Genomic DNA, 19762 nt, shown 5'->3' with positions numbered 1-19762 from the left:
AGGAATCTAGAAATACAAATACCAAACCCCAGTCGTTACATCCCAGCACTAATCTGGATCACACCACAGACTCCACCCACTCCACTGTGTAGGTAGAGGCTTCAGTCTAATACTCCGGCTATCCCGCACTCCACCCCGTCCCATTGCATCCCATTTTGAAGATGTATAGACTAACGTGAGCGTGTGTATGTGTGAGAGTGCGCGTGCATGTGTATGTGCGCTAATCTCCCATACATTCTGATGCAAATTCATTTTAATGGATGTCTGTTGAGCTGTTTCTTTAATCTGCCACAGCAGATGACATCCCAGCAATAACTCAACCTAAAATATTTCACCTCACATAGCATATATTGAAGATACTGGCACCTAAATTTGCACTCAAAAGATTCAGATTGGCATCTAAAGGGTTAAATCTTTTAAATACTGTGATTGAAAACGTGGTAGTTAAGAGCAGAGCTGAAGTGGAAAAAACATTTATGAAAAAAATATTAATGTATGTTGTTTCTAAGTTTTTTTTTTACAAGTGGACAAAAATGTCCACTTTACCAAAAATAAGGGTTTTTTTTTCACTTCACAATGGAAAAAATGCAGAACAGTATAAAATAGTCAAAAATACAGAACTGGTCCAAATGTGATGAGGATCACTATTTCCAAATTAGTGGAGAAAATACATACCCTAGTGGACAGAAATGTCCACATCAGGTATGAGGGTTAATCAGGTGTAGTATATTCTCCATGTCTACAGAGAACAGCTACATTGACTGTGATTTTAGAGAAACAGGAAGAACAATAAAAACTTACCTCTGGATGAACTCCAAAGATGTGGCTGCCTCGGCTGGATATTCTATATTGAAGACGTAGTACGATGCAAAGAGGACAGCCAGGGCCGCTGTGAAGTTGGATGTCTCACTGAGTTTGAGGACGACACCACCCTCAATGGAGAGCATCCACCTCCTGGCTCTCAGAATGGAGTCTCCTGAAAATTAGGTTGACACAATAAAAGTTCAGTTTAAAACATTTCACTGCACTGGACTCAGGTTTCAGACAGATTTTAAGAAATAACAGCAGGCAATACCATGCAGGGTCTTCTGAAATGCCCATGTATTCTGGTGATGTCACTGACATCAATGGAATATATAAATGCTGCTCTCTGATTGGTCCAGCGCTGCATTCTGCGGTCTGTTATTTCTGTATAACAGACCGTCGTCATGTATAACAGACCGTTGCTAGGGAAGCCGCTCTGATCAGCGCAGCACAGAAAAGAGAAACTATGCAGGATATTTACCTTGTGTTTCATTTTTACCGTCATTAAACAGCTTCGGACTAATAGCGATGTTAGATAAATGACTGGTAACTTGTTACAAGTAGAGTGGAGGCTCCTTCCACACCGCTGCTGGAAACCTGCATCAGAGCCTCTGACCCGGTGTCACAGCTCTCCTCTCGTCTCGGTGGCACAGCGACTCCGCGACACAAACGCACCCCGTAAACAGTAAAGTTAATCTCTTGTTTATGACAGATACGACTACACACAATATACACATCTTAACACGTGTATGGTAATCTATCGATCCACTGATTGATTATCAAATGCACGAACGGGAGGAGGCTCGGCAAAACAGCGGAAGTGACCAGTCTTGCAGATTCGCTAAATGCAATTTTAAATCGATGAAAGTCGTATTTTGATCAACATTATGTTTCAAATTAATTATTTCACTCGTAAACCGTGTAATAAGCGGGATAATGTACAGTTGGTCGGTTGTTATGGAGAAATAAACCCCTTCATGTTGAATGAAATCCATACAACCTGTCGGGGTTTATTTCTCCATAACAACCTCCGAACTATACATTATCCCTTACTTAGAACACGGCTCTCTTGAATACTCGATTCTGATTGGTCAATCACCAATATTCTGCGGTGTTTATTTCTCGATAGACCACCGCTGAGCGGGCCGTTGCTAGGAACTCCATAGCAACGGCCGACTCTGCATGTCCGGTCACGGCCGCTGTTTTGCTGAGCCTCCTCCCGTTCGTGCATTTGAAGCCTTTGATAATCAATCAGATGGATTACCACACACGTTACGATGTGTTTTGTGTAGTTGTATCTGTCATAAACAAGAGATTATGGGGTGCGTTTGTGTCGCGGAGCTACAGAGAGGAGAGGAGCTGTGACACGGTCAGAGGTTCTGATGCAAGTTTACTTTTCAGCCACGATGTGGAAATAAGGAGCCTCCACTCTCCCTGTAACAGGTTACAAGTCGTTTATCTAACATCACAATTAGTCCGAAGCTGTTTAATGACGGTAAAAATGAAACAAAGTAAATATCCTGCACTTTCTTTTCTGTGCTGCGCTGGTCAGAGCGGCGTCCCGAGCAACGGTCTAATTTTACATGAATAAAATCTTTTTTTATCATTATTTTGTGTTACATTATTGAATGATTTAGTTGTAGGCCGTGTTCTAAGCGGGATAATGTATAGTTGGTCGGTTGTTATGGAGAAATAAACCCCTTCAGGTTGTATGAAACCCATACAACCTGTCGGGGTTTATTTCTCCATAACAACAGTTAAGAGAAAGGATTCAGTTTTTAAACCGAGATAATACCCTCGCCCGACTTAGAAAGCCTAAAAGATTGGCTCCTCCCACAGAAGATGACCAGCCAGGACCGTCAAACAGTGCCAAAACAGATAGTTATGGCTGTGTCAACTGGCAGCCTTCACAGCTACCCGAAGGTGAAAACAGAGAATCCCTTTCTGAGAAGAAAAGAGAGCTACAGACTATCTATTCCCAGGAGGGACAAAGAGCTGCAGACCAGAGACGAGTCGATGACCTCATGACGGTAACATATGAGCCACAGCGTCGAGACCTGAATGGGACTCCCTCACCAAGTATGTCACAATTACAGAAGGAGTGGCCATTCCTCTTCATGCAAAAGTTTCTACTCAAGCATTTTTGCTCATTGACTGGAATTGAACTTGAACCAAGACTACGAGAATCACTTAGCGGAAAGGAAGAGAGAATATTAATGTACTTCAAAAGTCAACTTTTGAGATGGAAGAAAGATGTGAAGATGGTCCTCTCCAGCCTTGAGAGACAGGAGGAAGAGGTGGATCTTGGACTTGCTGCAATACTCATCATGGTTGCCTACTTCCAAGAAAAAGTAGATGCCCTCTTCCTGTTGGCTGACGTGAGTAGCTAATATCTCATTTATCACCATATAAAACAACATCAGTTTGCTTTTTTTCCTTATGAATGTGGTTTTGTCTTAATGGCGAATCTTCCAGTCATCAAAGGCACCAGAAGGAGTCGGACCGAGGCAACAGTGCTACTTTCTTGTAATCGTTTTTGTTTTTTGTATGAAACCCCTCCGCTTCGCGTCGGGGTTCCATACAACCTGTCGGGGTTTATTTCTCCATAACAACCTCCGAACTATACATTATCCCTTACATATACCATAATATACTACAATATAAAATTAATAAATCAGCAAGTCAGTAGGGAATTGAGCATAATATTAATTAATTAGAATTATTAATAAGATTTATTGCTGATTAGAAAACTATTTACAGGACAGCATCAATTCAGATAAATGGTTTTGATCACGATGGCAAACGAACTATTTACAGAACAAGTCGATGGCAAACGAACTATTTACAGAACAAGTCGATGGCAGACGAACTATTTACAGAACAAGTTTTGCAACAATGAATATAACACATGCCGTTGCAATTATGAAGTAAAATGTATAACATAACTTTCTTTTTTTAACTTTAAATTTTATGGTCAGTTTTTTTTTTTTTTTTTCCCCCACAATGAGTGTGTGTGTGAGTGAGTAAGAGAGAGAGACAGAGACAGAGAGAAAAAGAAAGACAGAGATTTATTTTGATATTCTCAATTTCAAAACCTTTTATTGATTGCACACTATAGTGTGTATGATGAACTGTATTTGACTTCCCTATGTCAAAGTGATGTCAACCAATATATAACTCACTACGTGTCATATTATTAACTTTCTTTACGTCAGTATGTTATCTGTCATGTAGTACTGGGATCTTACCAAGCATGATGAGCCTGGGAGTGCTGGGCAGGGAGAGCTGGGCCTCAACATCTGCCTGGGTAGAGGTTTCCTGAAACACAAAAGAAACAGAAAACAAAAACGATTACAAGAAAGTAGCACTGTTGCCTCGGTCCGACTCCTTCTGGTGCCTTTGATGACTGGAAGATTCGCCATTAAGACAAAACCACATTCATAAGGAAAAAAAGCAAACTGATGTTGTTTTATATGATGATAAATGAGATATTAGCTACTCACGTCAGCCAACAGGAAGAGGGCATCTACTTTATCTTGGAAGTAGGCAACCATGATGAGTATTGCAGCAAGTCCAAGATCCACCTCTTCCTCCTGTCTCTCAAGGCTGGAGAGGACCATCTTCACATCTTTCTTCCATCTCAAAAGTTGACTTTTGAAGTACATTAATATTCTCTCTTCCTTTCCGCTAAGTGATTCTCGTAGTCTTGGTTCAAGTTCAATTCCAGTCAATGAGCAAAAATGCTTGAGTAGAAACTTTTGCATGAAGAGGAATGGCCACTCCTTCTGTAATTGTGACATACTTGGTGAGGGAGTCCCATTCAGGTCTCGACGCTGTGGCTCATATGTTACCGTCATGAGGTCATCGACTCGTCTCTGGTCTGCAGCTCTTTGTCCCTCCTGGGAATAGATAGTCTGTAGCTCTCTTTTCTTCTCAGAAAGGGATTCTCTGTTTTCACCTTCGGGTAGCTGTGAAGGCTGCCAGTTGACACAGCCATAACTATCTGTTTTGGCACTGTTTGACGGTCCTGGCTGGTCATCTTCTGTGGGAGGAGCCAATCTTTTAGGCTTTCTAAGTCGGGCGAGGGTATTATCTCGGTTTAAAAACTGAATCCTTTCTCTTAACTGTTTGCCTAAACAGAAATAACCATTGCCCATCCGCTCTCCCTCTTCTGTTCTGTCTTCTAAAGACTCTGGGTATATCTCTACAATAGTCTTGGCCAGTTCAAGACACTGCCTGAGTGGGGGGTTCAAGCACACCTGTTTAATGTCATCTGCAATGACTCGCACCATATGAAGCCTGTCTTCTCTTTTTGGTCTTCCCCTCTCAGCGAGACACCTTCTCAAACTTGGTCGCGATTTGTCCCACGGCACGGCAAATGTAGACACCCATGTGCTATTCTGGACAGGAACAGGGCTTGTTGCAGCAGCCAATAAAGGCCCTGAATTAGGTGCTGTGTCCGTACAAGGTAGAAGTGTCAAAATTATTTCATCAGGTGCATTAGGCGTTGGGTCAGTGTTGTCCTGTGCAGCTGAGAAAGAAAAAGTACCAAATAACTCGGTTAGAGAAGTGTGCCATGATGACCCCGTCAATGGCTGCTGCATTGCACAGTTTTCCTATGCTGTTTGTAATGCAATATTAATTACATACAATTACAGAACATATTGTTGTGTTCTGTAGTAACAATTGTGATTAAAGGGGATCTGGATCTGAATTAGTGATTTAAACACTGTCACTATATCCTGTACTCAAAAACCTGGAGTCTAAATATCTGTATTGTTACGGTTGTTCATTCATTGTTGATATATGACTGAACTACATATTGATTTGATGTTTTTTAAGTTCATATGGGCTGAGCACAAACTGAGGTGTTAGAGTTAGACAAACATTTCTATTAATCAATTAAAATTTAATTTAATTCATCAATCTATCAAACATATGGAATTAATCGTCTGGGGATCAGTAGACTTGTTATTTGTATTTTATAACGAATTGTACATATTATCACTCAAATACATAATAATGTACCTTTTTTGAATGCGTGGATTAGTTTCCTGCAGTCTATGGGTGGCAGGATGTGGCTCAAATCAGTGGCATTTATGAATTCCAGGTCCTCAGCTGTTCTCACCCCCATGGTTGTCAAATGTAGTAAAATCGAGTTGAATGATCCATTTTCCAGATAGGGGAGGGCACCTTTTATTGTGTCTTCTATGTTGTCCATTACACTTCATCTGAAAAGACAGAATGATGAAGTGCAATCACCTCAAGGTCAAAGAGCTTGTACAGTGGTAATGGGTAATAATCAGCAAGGGTATCAACACTAACACATTCAAAGTGAGCCACAGTGTCATGCTGCAGGATGTGAACACCTACATCCAAAGCTGGGATGGAGCGAGATTTTTCACAGACAAAATAAACCTTCTCCTGACAGACCAGAAGCAGAACAATCCTGCCCACCTCATAACCTTGGTCACTAACCCTGAGGAATACAGCCATTCCTTTCCGATATGTAGTGCCCTTGTATGTGACAGAACCTGTTTCGACTGTGTTTTCTTTTGTAAGACCTCTTAGTCTAACAGCTTTTTGAATGTCATCATTGTACAATTCATCATGGAATTCATTGGCTTGGTCTACTTGAAGTATCGGTGGGAACAAGTTCCCTGCGTGTAAGTAGGCCTGTAGCAATTGATGCCTTTCTGCCAGAGAGCTACAGAGGTTTTTAAAGTTGCGGAGCTTCCGCGCACATTCTTTAAAATATGTGTGTTTACTCTCAAAGCGGAGCGTCCAGAGGCGAATGAGTGGTCCGAATTTCATTATAAGCTCAGGGTAGTGGAGAAGGAAATGATGTTTTGGCTTTAATGGTTTGTTTGAAAAGGCTGTTGCTCTGAGCTCCAAGTACTCCTCAACAAGTAACTTCAAATATGCTACCTGATGTGTGTGTATTTTGGGAGCACATACCAGTTCCACAATCGCCCGCAGTTTAAGACACAGCTGCCAGACCTGGTCCTCAAGTGGATTCTTGATGCGTGTACCTACAAGGACAGGGAGAAGTCGTATTAAGCACCAGTTTTGTGCAGCACTTCCTCCTAACTTTTCACCATCAGCTTTAACCACACAAGGGTGGTTATTAGCATCATTGCCTTTGTACTTAAGTTCAGAGATCCTCCTATTCAACTGCACAAAGGTGAAATGTTTCCCAACGGTTACCAGATGTTTTATGTAGAGTTGAAGATCTGACGACACAACACCCTCGAAAAGATCATGACCAAGACAGGGCGGGAGTCCTGGATTGCATACATGAAAATGCTCCAAAGAATTGAAAATGGAGTCACATTTAATTCCATCCATAATGCTCTCACCTCCCTCAGACATCTTGTCCACACTACCCCTATAGTTGTCTGGTGTCCTCGGTGGGCCTAGCTTTGTAGGATCACTAGAAAATTGGTCTCTAGTTACAACACAGTACCTACAGAAATGGGTGCTCTTACTGAAATTCTCGGTGAAGCCTCCAAGTGAGTGAGAGCCTAGGTTGTCACCAGCGATTGCAACTACTACCCCTTTCACTGTCTCACCCGACTCCAAAGTAATGCCAACTTGCTCTATATCTTTCAAGTCGTTGACAAGGGAGGAGAACACTGTGTCACGTCCAAAAAAACGGTAATCAGACTCTCTGCAAAGCATAACTAACTGTACAGGGTCAATACATGACCTGTTATACGGCAAAATCTCACCAAGTGTCATGTACACAGCTAGTTGCTTGTGTTTCTTTCTTCCTGATCCAAGAGGATTCACAACCTCGAATGCATCTTGATACAAGATAATTGAAAGTGAGGAAGGAAACTCTTGTAAGAGGGTGTTCTCTTTAAATGTTTTACCATCCCTCACATCCTCAAGCACATTGGGATCTTCTGGGGGGTGCATTTTTGACACATTATATTGTTCTCTCACTGATGGCAGGCTCAACAGGGCTTTTAATGTCTCCTTAACAGGGACATACTGGTAAAACTGCTCTTTACCAGAGGCATCAAAACCAAGACGGACCTGTACAGGCTCAACATAATTAAAGTTTCTCTTAAAATATGTCTTACGAGTTGAATCAGATCTGAACACACCCTCATTATACATTTTCAATAGGTTTTCTTTTGACAATCCAGTAATAATCTGAGAAATTTGTTCATCTGGAATTTCAAGTTTGGACAATTCTCCTTGAAGTCTGCTGAACATTTGAGACATTGCATTTGTGTGTATTTGTTGGAACTCCTCTATCAGCGTGGATATTATCGATGCCGGTAAAAGCATTTTTGCTTGCATCCGCAAGTAAAAAAGAGCTAGATTGGTGAGAAAAAGATCCCTGCCTTTCTCTCCATCACCAACATCAGGGGGAAAGCCAACAGTCTCTGTTTCCATATCATCATCATTATCATCACCATGCATCCCAGTGTTATCAGAGCTCACCTCTCCATCTGTGCTCTCTTTAGCATGTTTCCTGCTAATGTGCGAGGTAAATGATGATTTGATACTGAATTCCTTCTCACAGCCACTAAAGGGACAAACAATCCTTTTCCCATCCTTCATATGCATCTTCAAATGGCCACACACAGTTGAAAACTGCGAAGTTTTAAAAGTGCACCCCTCAACCTGACATTCCTCAATGAAGCACTTACGAGGTCTAACGATGGGCTTAGATTTTGTGTGGTTGCGGTACATGTGTGTACGTAAGGCAGACCAAGATTTGAAATGGAAAGAACATGACCCACATGGAAACCTATGGTTAGCATAGTTTCTGTGCATTTTTGCATGGTTTACATACTTGGGTATTGTTCCTGCAGTAACACCACACTGCCGACACTTGTACATTATCAAAACTGCACATACAGATATGAAAAATCACGTACGTTAACGTTACCTTTTCCGTTCGGTAGCACGCCGGTCGGCACACCAGCCCAGGCAACCGTTAACGTTACACCCCTCTGAGAAAAAAAAGCGCAGTTTTAGTTGAAGACTAACTGAATAACTGAATAAGCTACACAACACCACACGTTACACAAACATACCTAAGTTACTCACTAAAGCTAATGTTAAGTTAACTTAGCTAACTAGAAAAACTCGGCAACGGACAGTACTAAGCTATCTTATTGGTAAAGTAGCCTAACTTACGTCTACAGTTGGCACAAATGAACACAGGCTGCTTCTGCTCAATTTCTCCCACTCAAATTCAAATTATGAAGTGTGCGGTGTAGTTACCTGCTTTGCCGTTGTGACCGTTGCTATGACACGAGCCGTGTTCCTGCTGCTGCCAGAGCTGACGTCACTCGTTCGTAGCGTCTGCCGCGACGCAGTTGCCTGTTCTGTGGGACGCTTCAAGCATTCTGGTGAAAAGGCGAAAGCCTGTGTTTCCCCTTCTACCGCTTTTTAAATAAATTTCATGCGGTTAAGTAACTGTTAACATCCCAAATAAACGGCCAGTTTATCTAATTGACGACTGTTTAGAAGTTTGCTCCGATGTTTTTCGGAGAAGTGAAGCTCCTTCTTCTTTGGAGGAGAGTCTGGCAAGCGAGACTACTCCGCAGTGACCGGGACATCAAAGAGGCAGCAGCCGGTCTGGAGAGCTGCTCTGCCGGCCACCTTACGTTGTCGATCCAGAGGGGCAAAATTATCTCTAATTAACTTACCCGCAAGTTTTTAGAGGTTTACTTGAATGCCGTGCGGGAAAGTAACCATTTAGCTCCCAAATATACGGACAGTTTATCCAAATGAGGGCTATTTAGAAATTTGCTCCGATGTTTTTCGGAGAAGTGAAGCTCCGCAGCGACCGGGACATCACAGAGGCGGCAGCCGCTCTCCAGAGCGGCTCGGACGGTCAGCACTATGTTGTTATTCCGGTGGAGAATTAACTTACCCGCAGGTTTTTAGAGATTTGCCACCGGCTGGTTAAGTTATTTCGGTAAATGTGATCTCATTGATGAAATCTAACAATTGTGGCAGTAGCATTAGTTCGTTTTTAAAAGTGAAGCTTCTGTGTGTATTGGACAGAAGAGTACAGAAATCACCGCATTGACATCAATAAATAAATGTTTTGCAATGAACCGATCAGTCTCATCAGTTAAATTTATGGACTGGAATGTGAAGCGCTAAAGGAGTTCTGGGTTTACTGTAGTCTGTTCCACAGGAAGATATTATTTGCTGTAAAATTAATAATTTTGACCATGATGCTTTGCAAAACTACAGCAACATGCTGTAAACAGGTTTTACAGTAAGGATTTGTCCATTATACAGTAATAATGCTGTGAAAACTACAGACTTTTGTTACAGTGTAGTTTCAGAGTAAAAAGCGAGAAAAGAGAAGACGAGATGGACTGAGTGACTGAGTGACTTGCTCTTCCTCCTTTTTTGCTGCCTGACATGATTAAATAAATTGTTTTCAGCTGCTGGAAACAAAAATCAGACTCCTGCTGTTAAAACGGGAGGGAAATGACAACTGGAAGATTTTCACCTAGAAGACCCAGTAGGTCATCCCGTCACCTTTTCTAATCTGGACGCTATCAATGTGAAATCCTAACAACTGTAGATCTGATACAGGTTCTTTTTTACTATGAATTATTTCCGGTCTTTTCCACCTGGGGGACCCGAGCTCGACTGAAAGGAGACATTAATTTCCCTCCAGTAGGCCTACATAGCCTGCAGTCGCTCTATTTATACTTCTGTGAGAGGAACCCTGGATAAGATCTTTAAATTTGATGTCACAGCAGTAAACTGGACTAGAGGTTGTCCGTATCTAACACAAAACCTCCTCCTCCAAAAAACAGATGACTGGCTTGAACGCATGCAGCGGTAGTAATGCAGATTGATGCTAATTTGCTCAGAGTTTGAAACATCTGCGTCCTGGGATCTGAACTCCTTTTTTCTCGTTAGCTCCTCTGCTGCTCTGCTCAGGTTTGGTAAAGACTTGAAATGAGCTGAAATAGACATGTCTCAATGCTTGGAGCCTCTTACAGGCAGAAGTCACAGGAAATGATTCACTTTGACAGTAGTCTTTAAAATACACCCAAAAAGATATTGAGTTTTTTTTTTTTTGGCCAGACAAGACTGATCAGTTTTGAATTGGTCATTTTAATCTTCATTTAATGTCTCATTAGTTTTTAAGGTCATAAAAAGCTTAAGCTTATGTCTTTAAATTACACCCCCCCCCCCCCCCCCCCCCCCGCCCCTCCATCCAAATCTCCTAACACAAAGACATTTCAATTTAAACGTCTTTTAATGTTGTCATACGACTATATTGCCAGGTAACCCTGATTCCCAAGCCTGAAGAGATACAAAAATAACACTGTACTAGATAAAGAGTTCAACATTTTATTTTAAAGCTGCAAATAAACATGACCCAGCAGCCTACTGTGGGATTTTAGTGTAGTAGAGGTTCATGGTTCTCAGATGTTGAACCTTGATGATCCACTGTCTTTTTCTTCAGTGCCATCATCTAGTCAACATTTCACATCATCCAGTTTTTTGGATTTCACAGAAACAATAGAGTCAATGTCAGATATAGTCACTCCTCAAACACACCGACAACCTTACATACAGTAATTATTGATGTTCCCTGGACATGCACTTCACGGTTTAACAGGAAGCAGCTTTACTGCTGTGCAGTGGCTTCACTGCTGAAAACCTCACATACGAGGAACAGTAAAACAGTTGTGTGATTATAAAATGCAGAATTTAACTAAACAACAGCTGCTAGCAAAGACAACAAGGTCAGTAATGGTTGTAATTTGTTATTCATGTTGTTTTTACCACTGGTGGTCTAAGCTAATGAGACCCATTCAGGGAGCGTCATTAATCCCATAAGTCTCTAGTTTCTTTCTGAACACAACCTGAAAAACACAACTGGGAAGTTTTTAAACAAAAGAAAAAATGAGTTTTTTGAGTAGGGGAAGCATGGATACCAAGCAAGAAAACTGTTTCTTAGTGAAGATGTCGCCTTTAATTCCCCAGGTGATGCTGTATGTTTGATTGTATAATCACACAGTATAATGCCATATGTTTTGCTGCACAGGGCCCCTGATTAAAACGACTGATTTGACTCCTGCAGAGCGCACGACGGCGATCAGAACGAGCGGGTGCAAAGAACAACTACCAGAGAAATCCACAGAGACAGACAACTGAAGTAAATCAGCCCTGCTACAAATCTCTTCTCCTCGCCTCTCACAATCAACAGCTCGGCACACGGCGAGTATTGCCTGTCCAGTGTAATCACAGAGCTGTCTCAAAGCACAGGAAGCCTGGATGTGCACTGGAGGCTGAATATGACAGACAGACACATTCCAGATAAATTGCAGCTCAGTTCAAACAGAATGGAGAGAAAGGAGTGGAGGCCACAAAAAAAAAAAAAAAAAATCATCCCTGTGCATATTCGTCACTTGGCACCGAGAGATCTGTTTGGTCCTGAGGTGATGATTCATGCCGAAAAATATTTAAAACCCAGACTCTAGACCGACTGTTTTGTATAGCTGCACCCTTCCATCAATTATTCTAGATGCACATCATCTGACGCCCTCTTTACAGAATTCAGCCCGACATATTTGGTATCTGCAAGAAACTTTTAGGATCTTCACTGGAATTCAAAATATAGTTCTGCGGGTTTGAACAAAGTTTAGCTGCACAGCGTGAGTTGGTGCTGGCCCACTGGCGAGTGGAGATATTAAAAAGGGTTTTGAACTTTAGGTCTAGATTTGAGCAGAAAGCCATGCTGCATCATCATCATGCACTTTTATTTGACTCGTCTCTTTCGAGTTTTATTTATACGGCTCAAAATCTGACATGAATTCGAACTCAAAAGGTTTGAGTTGCCCTCGTGACTGACCTCAGTCTGTCTGTCTCCCTCTTTTCCTGTCTTCTGTCTAATAAAGATATAATGAAAAAAGGTGAATAACCTTCCTAGACTGCAGGTTTATACACTTTTATTACCTGGTGTACAGATTTCCAGAGCGTCACAGTGGCCTGATGTACATCTACGGCAACTTATCACAGGGAAATGAATAAATGTTGCTGTTGCTGCCATGGTTACATGATTACTGGACGTTTTTTTTCTTCTTCTTTTTTTAAAAACACACCTGACGACCCAATCAGCAGTAACAGCTTTCTATGATGTGTTGGGGATTCATTTATAAGAATTATTCAACATTTATTTGCTGAACTTCAGATGAGAAGATTGATATGAATCTCATTTCTCTGCAATAAAGATGAAGTGACACACTGTGGATTTTATGGGGTTTTATGGGCGAGACTATTTGCTGGCTGGGTGCAGTGATCACACAGTGATGACAAGGGCTGGGAAATTGTCTAATAGAGTTGTAAAGTGGGAGGGGGACGCAGATTATTTATGTGTGTTTGTCCCCTCATTTCAGTTTTTTCTTTTTTAAACAGTATCACCAGTGTCATTCTCCTGTTCTGCTCATATTTCGGAGAAGTCATGTGTTCTTCATCAATTTGGTACGGTGGACAGCCTGTACTACATTACCCATGAGCCTCAAGCTCTGGAGGGGAAGTCAGTCAGAGTGGCAGCTAATTTAAAACACTGCATCACTGCAGTTGGAAAAAACACAATGCTGAATTTATATAAAAAAAACAATTCCAAAAGTGACAAAGTGAAGTTTCAACACGTTGTAATGCAAATGTATTACGCATTATAACCATACTTATAATGAGTTATAATGCAGTTATAGCACTGTATAACTATAAACATAATAAACATCATAAATGATCATAATGCTTTATAACAATAATCATAACACACTATAAGACATTTTATCATGACTTATAAGGTCAGTAATTCGCTGACAACGCCCACATTGATAATGCATTATAAATATAGTTATAATGTGTTATAATTGGCTTATAAATGTGTATAACTATAGTTACAAACACTCATACATTTTCATAAAGCTTTATAACAATAAGCATAACACATTATAGAGCATGTTATAATGGCTTAGATCAAGCATTATAATAGTTATAATGCTCTATGTGTAATGCTCTCATTGTAAAGCATTATGATGATTTATGAGTGTTTATAACTATACAGTGCTATAACTGCATTATAACTCATTAAACATATAATGCGTTAGGCGTCAAATAAAGTGTTACCGATATCTCTAATTCAGCTGCATCCATCCATCCAAGATGCATAAGATGTACAGCAGCAAAAAATGAATAGCATCTGAAAACACAATAAAAACCAACACACACAAAAAAAACTGATGATAAATAAAGCACTATGTGAATATAAATATAATTAAAATGCATGATTACATGAATAAAATAAATAACTGGATGCCCTAGATATTGCACATAAGATTATTGAATATTGCAAGGCATAAAATTGCTCAAAGTCATAGCCAGAGTCTGTGGGTGCAGAGTATTGCATAAGTTTACGAGTGCACCCATAATCAGGGGGTGGATTATTTTATTTTAGTGTGGCCAGGTCAACGAAGGAGGAGACCAGACACAAAAACAACTTTTTAGTAGGATCTTTAATACCCCGACTGCCCTCGAACGAGCACAGCATTAATTCTCTAATTTTGAGAGATTTGCTTGTAACAGTCAAATAAAAATAAAACAAATGCTTTCCTGTCTTTCCTTAATTTCTTCAGACTGTCTCAGTACAAAATAAGCAAAACAAACAGGCAAAACAAACCAAAACCAACCAAAAACAAACAAAACAAACAACAGCAGTGGCCTATTCCTATGTAAACAGGAAATAAAATACATTAATTAGCATGAATACATTTTTAAGCCACTCTCCTCATTTTATCAGACACATTTTACAGTACACATCAAGTTTTAACTTGGTAGACTTCATGAATTAAATTAATAAACACCATGAATTAACTTCAATGTACATTTTTATATATCTCTTTGCAAAATACACTTTTTACCATGACCTTTAATGAACTTGTACATTCAGAAACCAAAATCATGTGCTCACTTACTCTAGCTTGTAGCTTCAGAGCCTCACCCTGCACCTGGATGCAGCTCACACGCACACACGGCTCTCTGTCTCCCCTCTACATGGGTAACACAACATATAGCTTCATAAACAGCATTTAACACTGAAATTATAACAGTAACTAATATTTCAGTACATTATGTGCCACTTACGCTGACCCGTGGTCGTCTATGGCGGCTCCCGACACCGTGGACACAATACACAAACCCCCGACCGTTTGTCGGGGGTTTGAACACGAAGTTCTCAGTCACACACGCTCGTCAGACGGCTCAGTTACCGGTCCGCACTAACTCTTTCACTCGGTCACTTATTTCCTCTGTGTTACACGTTTTTCACGGTTTAACCCATGCACACACTCTCACAGACAAGAAACAGACCTCTCCGCCATTGTTTGCGTTAGGGAAGACGACGGTTCGCGGGTGTTCACGTCTCGCGTGACTTCCTGGTTCTCACAGGATTCTCAACCTGGCTGGCCTTAAAGTGACAGTACACATTCTATTAGGGCTCAGCTAACACAAAAAACACAGTAACCCCTGTTCACTTGGCTACATTCTCCCCTGCTACAAGTCAACGTCCTCGGTGACTTCTGTACCCATAGCCCCTTTAAGTTGTGATGAATAAAAGACCATGCCAGCTAACACCTGAGACAGTAAATCTGGACTAAAGGACACTGCGTTGCATGCAGACCTGGGTAAGTTAAACGGGTTTCTGTTTTTTCCAGCTGTTGTTCTCTGGCTCCTTCGTGGAGGGGGAATGGGTGTGTCACCCCTGACCGATCCCTCTTTTTTTCTCCTGGGAGCAGGCACAGGCCTTTCCTCTGGCTTCTCTGCAGGTGCAGAGGGAGATCCTGATAGTGGATGAGAACAGGGCAATGTTTCCGTTTCCAAGCCCTCCTCAGGTACGTCACTCATCTCCTCTTCACATCCATCCTCACTCTCTTCCATTCTCTCAGTCTCTTCCTGGTATTCGGTCTCATCAATCACTGGATCCACATCCTCAATCTCCTGGGTTGCAACCGGCTCAGCTGCGGGATATGTCACTCTCTCCTCCAAAATGAACTCTGGCTCCATGAACTCCATCTCTAGCTCTTGACTTGGGGCAGGTTCATCCACAGGAACGGCTGAATAGCGACATCGCCTTGGCGCTGGCACAGGACCCACATATGGCCGCAGGTTAGATCGATGCACCCTTTTTACCGGCCCACCCTCTAGGGGCTCCACTGTGTACGTCGTCCCTTGGATCTCAACAACTTTGTACGCCGTGGCTGACCAAGCGTCTTGGATCTTGTTCCTTCCTGGCGGACGATGACGGAGATAAACCAGCTGTCCCACCTCAACATCTGGACAGTACACGCGCTCTTGCTGCTGAGCTAGTCTCTCTTCAGCCTTTCGTTCAGCACATTCTCTCGCTCTGGCATGCGCATCTTGAAGACGCTCCTGGTGTACAGCCAACCAGTCTGGTTTATCACTGTTCTCCTGTTCATGGCCCAGCAGTGCATCAATAGGAAGATGAGGGTGAACTCCAAACAGCAAATAATAGGGTGAATATCCCGTGGTCGAGTGTGGTGTGACATTGTACGCATACACAAGCTCTGACAGGTGTTCAGGCCAACGCCGCTTCTTCTCAGGGGGAAGTGTACGCAAAAGATCATGCAGAGTGCGATTGAACCTTTCACACTGGGGGTTCCCTTGAGGGTGATGTGGGGTTGTTCGGGTTTTCTTCACTCCATACAATCTGCATAACTCTGCAATCACTGCACTTTCAAAATTCCTGCCCTGATCAGAGTGCAGGCGTTCTGGTACTCCATACTTTAGAAACCACTCTTTCAGGATGACTTTAGCAGTGGTCTCTGCCTTCTGATCACGTGTGGCAAAGGCCTGACTGAACTTAGTAAACACATCTGTCATTACAAGTACATTTTCACGACCATCTGTGGCACGTTCCAGTGTTGTGTAATCCATAGCAACCACCTCAAGTGGGCGAGTGGCCAAGAATGGAGTCTGTGGTGCTTGAATCTTTGGCTGTGGCATTTTTGTTAACACACACCTCTGACATCTCTTCACCCACTGCTCAACATCCCTGTACATACCCACCCAAAAACATCTTTGTCTCACCAGGCCCAACGTCCTTTCGATTCCTTGATGTCCCATTTGCTCGTGAACGCTTTTGAGAACTTGCTCCTTCAGACAGTCTGGCAGCAGGAGCTGATGGCAGGTTCCAGTGTGAGCATCTTCAATCACTCTGTACAGAAGTCCATCTTTCTCCTGTAGACGCGACCACTGTTTTAACAAAGAGCAGACTGGCTTTGTTAGAGTTTTCTTTTCCTGGTACGTTGGTTTCCTTTGTTTATCCCAAAACCCTCTCAAAACTCTGAGCGCTGGGTCAGACTCTTGGAAGCTCTGGAGCTCTGCTTTGGAATATCCAGGGAGTGTGGGAGTGTTGTCCTGGGCCACACTGTTAGCTCCTGTCTCGCTGACCTCAGCTGCACTTAGCTGTCTGAGCTTACAACACTCAACACCTACTGTCACTAGATCTAAGTCTAGGGCTGTACCTGTCTTGAGAGTGTTACATATGGCTACACACCCATCATATTCTGCATCCTCACTATCGGGTTCTGGCTCACCATTTGCTGGTCGCCGAGAAAGGGCATCAGCAGCAGTATTACACCTGCCGGGGCGATACTTTACATCAAAATCAAACACGGCCAACTGAGAAACCCACCGCTGCTGAATGGCTCCTAAACTGGCTGTGGAGAGGTGGCACAGGGGGTTGTTATCGGTGATGATGGTGAACTTTGACCCCAAAAGATAACTCCTAAATTTCTCGGTGACTGCCCACTTTAAGGCTAGGAGCTCAAGCTTCATGCTGCTATAGTTCTGATCATTCTTTTCTGCCCCTCTGAGCCTCCTACTGGCATATGCTATAACTGTCTTCCTCCCCCCTTGTTCCTGATGCAGAACCGCCCCTAAACCCAGGCTGCTAGCATCTGTCTCTAGTAGGGCTGCCCCCAAATAGTCGACCAAGCACTGGTCGACCAATAAATCATTAGCCGACCAAAATTTCATTGGTCGATTGGTCGCAGGAAAAAAAAAAAAAAACATTTGGAGCCGTGTCTTGTCAAAATTAAGCCAACATCAATGACTGAACTGTATAGGAAAGGTTATGGGGCTTTTATTTTGAAGGGCCAGATACAGGAAGTCGTGACGTAACACTTTTTTTTTTTTTTTTTTTTACAAGGCACGGCAGTCTCTCTCGTATCACCGCTGTTTTCACCATTAGCGGGTGCTGTCTGAGCCCCGGTCCCGTCCCACAGCACTCACCGGCGGCCAGTCTCAGTGTCACGGAGCGGATCCATGATAGTCCCCGCTGCAGTCAGAGACCCGCACCCATAGACATATGTCTATGCCCGCACCGCTCCACGCCGCGGACCCCCACCCCCGCACCCCCGTCACACAGCCTGAGCTCAGTAACTTTTTACCCTCCTCATCTACTGTGTTTATTGGTGATAAACGGGCATTCTGCCGGTAATAACGGTGAAACCCGACCGGCTTGTTGTTGAATCTCGGACCCAACACGGCCGGAGTCACGAGCATTAATTAATTAATTCTCAACCTGACCGCGGGCAAAAAAAAAAAAAAAAAAATTATTAAAAAAAAAAAAAATTATTATTTTTTTTTTTCCCCTCGAGGTGGGGGGATCGATTAGTCGACTAATCGCCATAAGTGACGACTACTGGTCGACCAACAAAATCTTTGGTCGGGGGCAGCCCTAGTCTCTAGTATAAAAGGAAGAGTGAAATCTGCATAGCCTAGTGTGGGAGCACTGGTTAGCTTTTCTTTCAAATGCTCAAAAGCTCTTAGACACTCTGGTGTCCACGACGACCTGAACAGCTGATTAGCCCTGACCTGGCTGCTTTCCTTGACACATACAGTTACAACATCATGAAGAGGCCCTGCAATCTGTGAAAACCCCTCTATGAACCTCCTATAGTAACTGCAAAACCCCAAAAACGACCTAAGCTCTTTTACAGTGCTAGGGATGGGCCATGACTTCACTGCACTTATCTTTTCTGGATCTGTGTCTATACCTTGGGCTGAGACCTGGTGGCCAAGGAACCTAACCTCAGGTTGGAGAAAATGGCACTTTTCCACTTTAACTTTCAGACCTGTCTCTTTCAACCTCTTCAGAACGGTCTCAAGTCTCACCAAGTGGTCCTGGAAGTTTGGAGAAAACACAAGCAAGTCATCTAAATAAATCAACACAATCTGGAAGGCTAAATCACTCATTGTGGCCTGCATCAGACGTTGAAACGTTGCAGGGGCGTTACATAGCCCGAAGGGCATTCGTAGGTACTCGTATAGCCCAAATGGTGTTGTGAACGCTGTTTTGTCTCTATCTTTTTCATTCATCACAACCTGGTGGTATCCGCTTGCGAGATCGATGGTTGAGAAGAAAGCTGCACCACTCAAGGCATCCAGACTCTCGTCGATGCGCGGAAGTGGAAATGCATCACGCCTTGTTTTCGAATTCAGCTTCCGGTAATCTACGCATAGCCTCAAACTTCCATCAGGCTTGCGCACGAGAACGATTGGTGAAGCATACGAGCTTGAACTCTCCTGAATCACTCCCTTCCTCAACAGGTCAGAAATGTGCTCTTTAACCTCTTTGTACTGATTAGGTGGTATACGGCGGTACGGTTGGGAGACTGGTGTTTCATCCAGCAGTGGGATTTCATGTTTCACTCGATCAGCGGATCCCAGATCTTCATCATTAGCTGCGAACACATCCACGTACTTCATCAAAACTGCCACTAGCTCTTTCTGTTGCTCTGGTGTACCTCTTAAGTGCAAGCGGTCAAGTAAAGTCTGTGCGTCACTGCTGGATCCCTGATCATCTTTCCGGTTAACTACCACTTCCTCATGATTAGCAGAGATACGCTGAAACTTTACCTCATAG

This window comes from Trachurus trachurus (assembly GCF_905171665.1).
Source record: "Trachurus trachurus genome assembly, chromosome: 8".
Classification (NCBI taxonomy): domain Eukaryota; kingdom Metazoa; phylum Chordata; class Actinopteri; order Carangiformes; family Carangidae; genus Trachurus; species Trachurus trachurus.
This window is presented reverse-complemented; position numbering follows the sequence as displayed.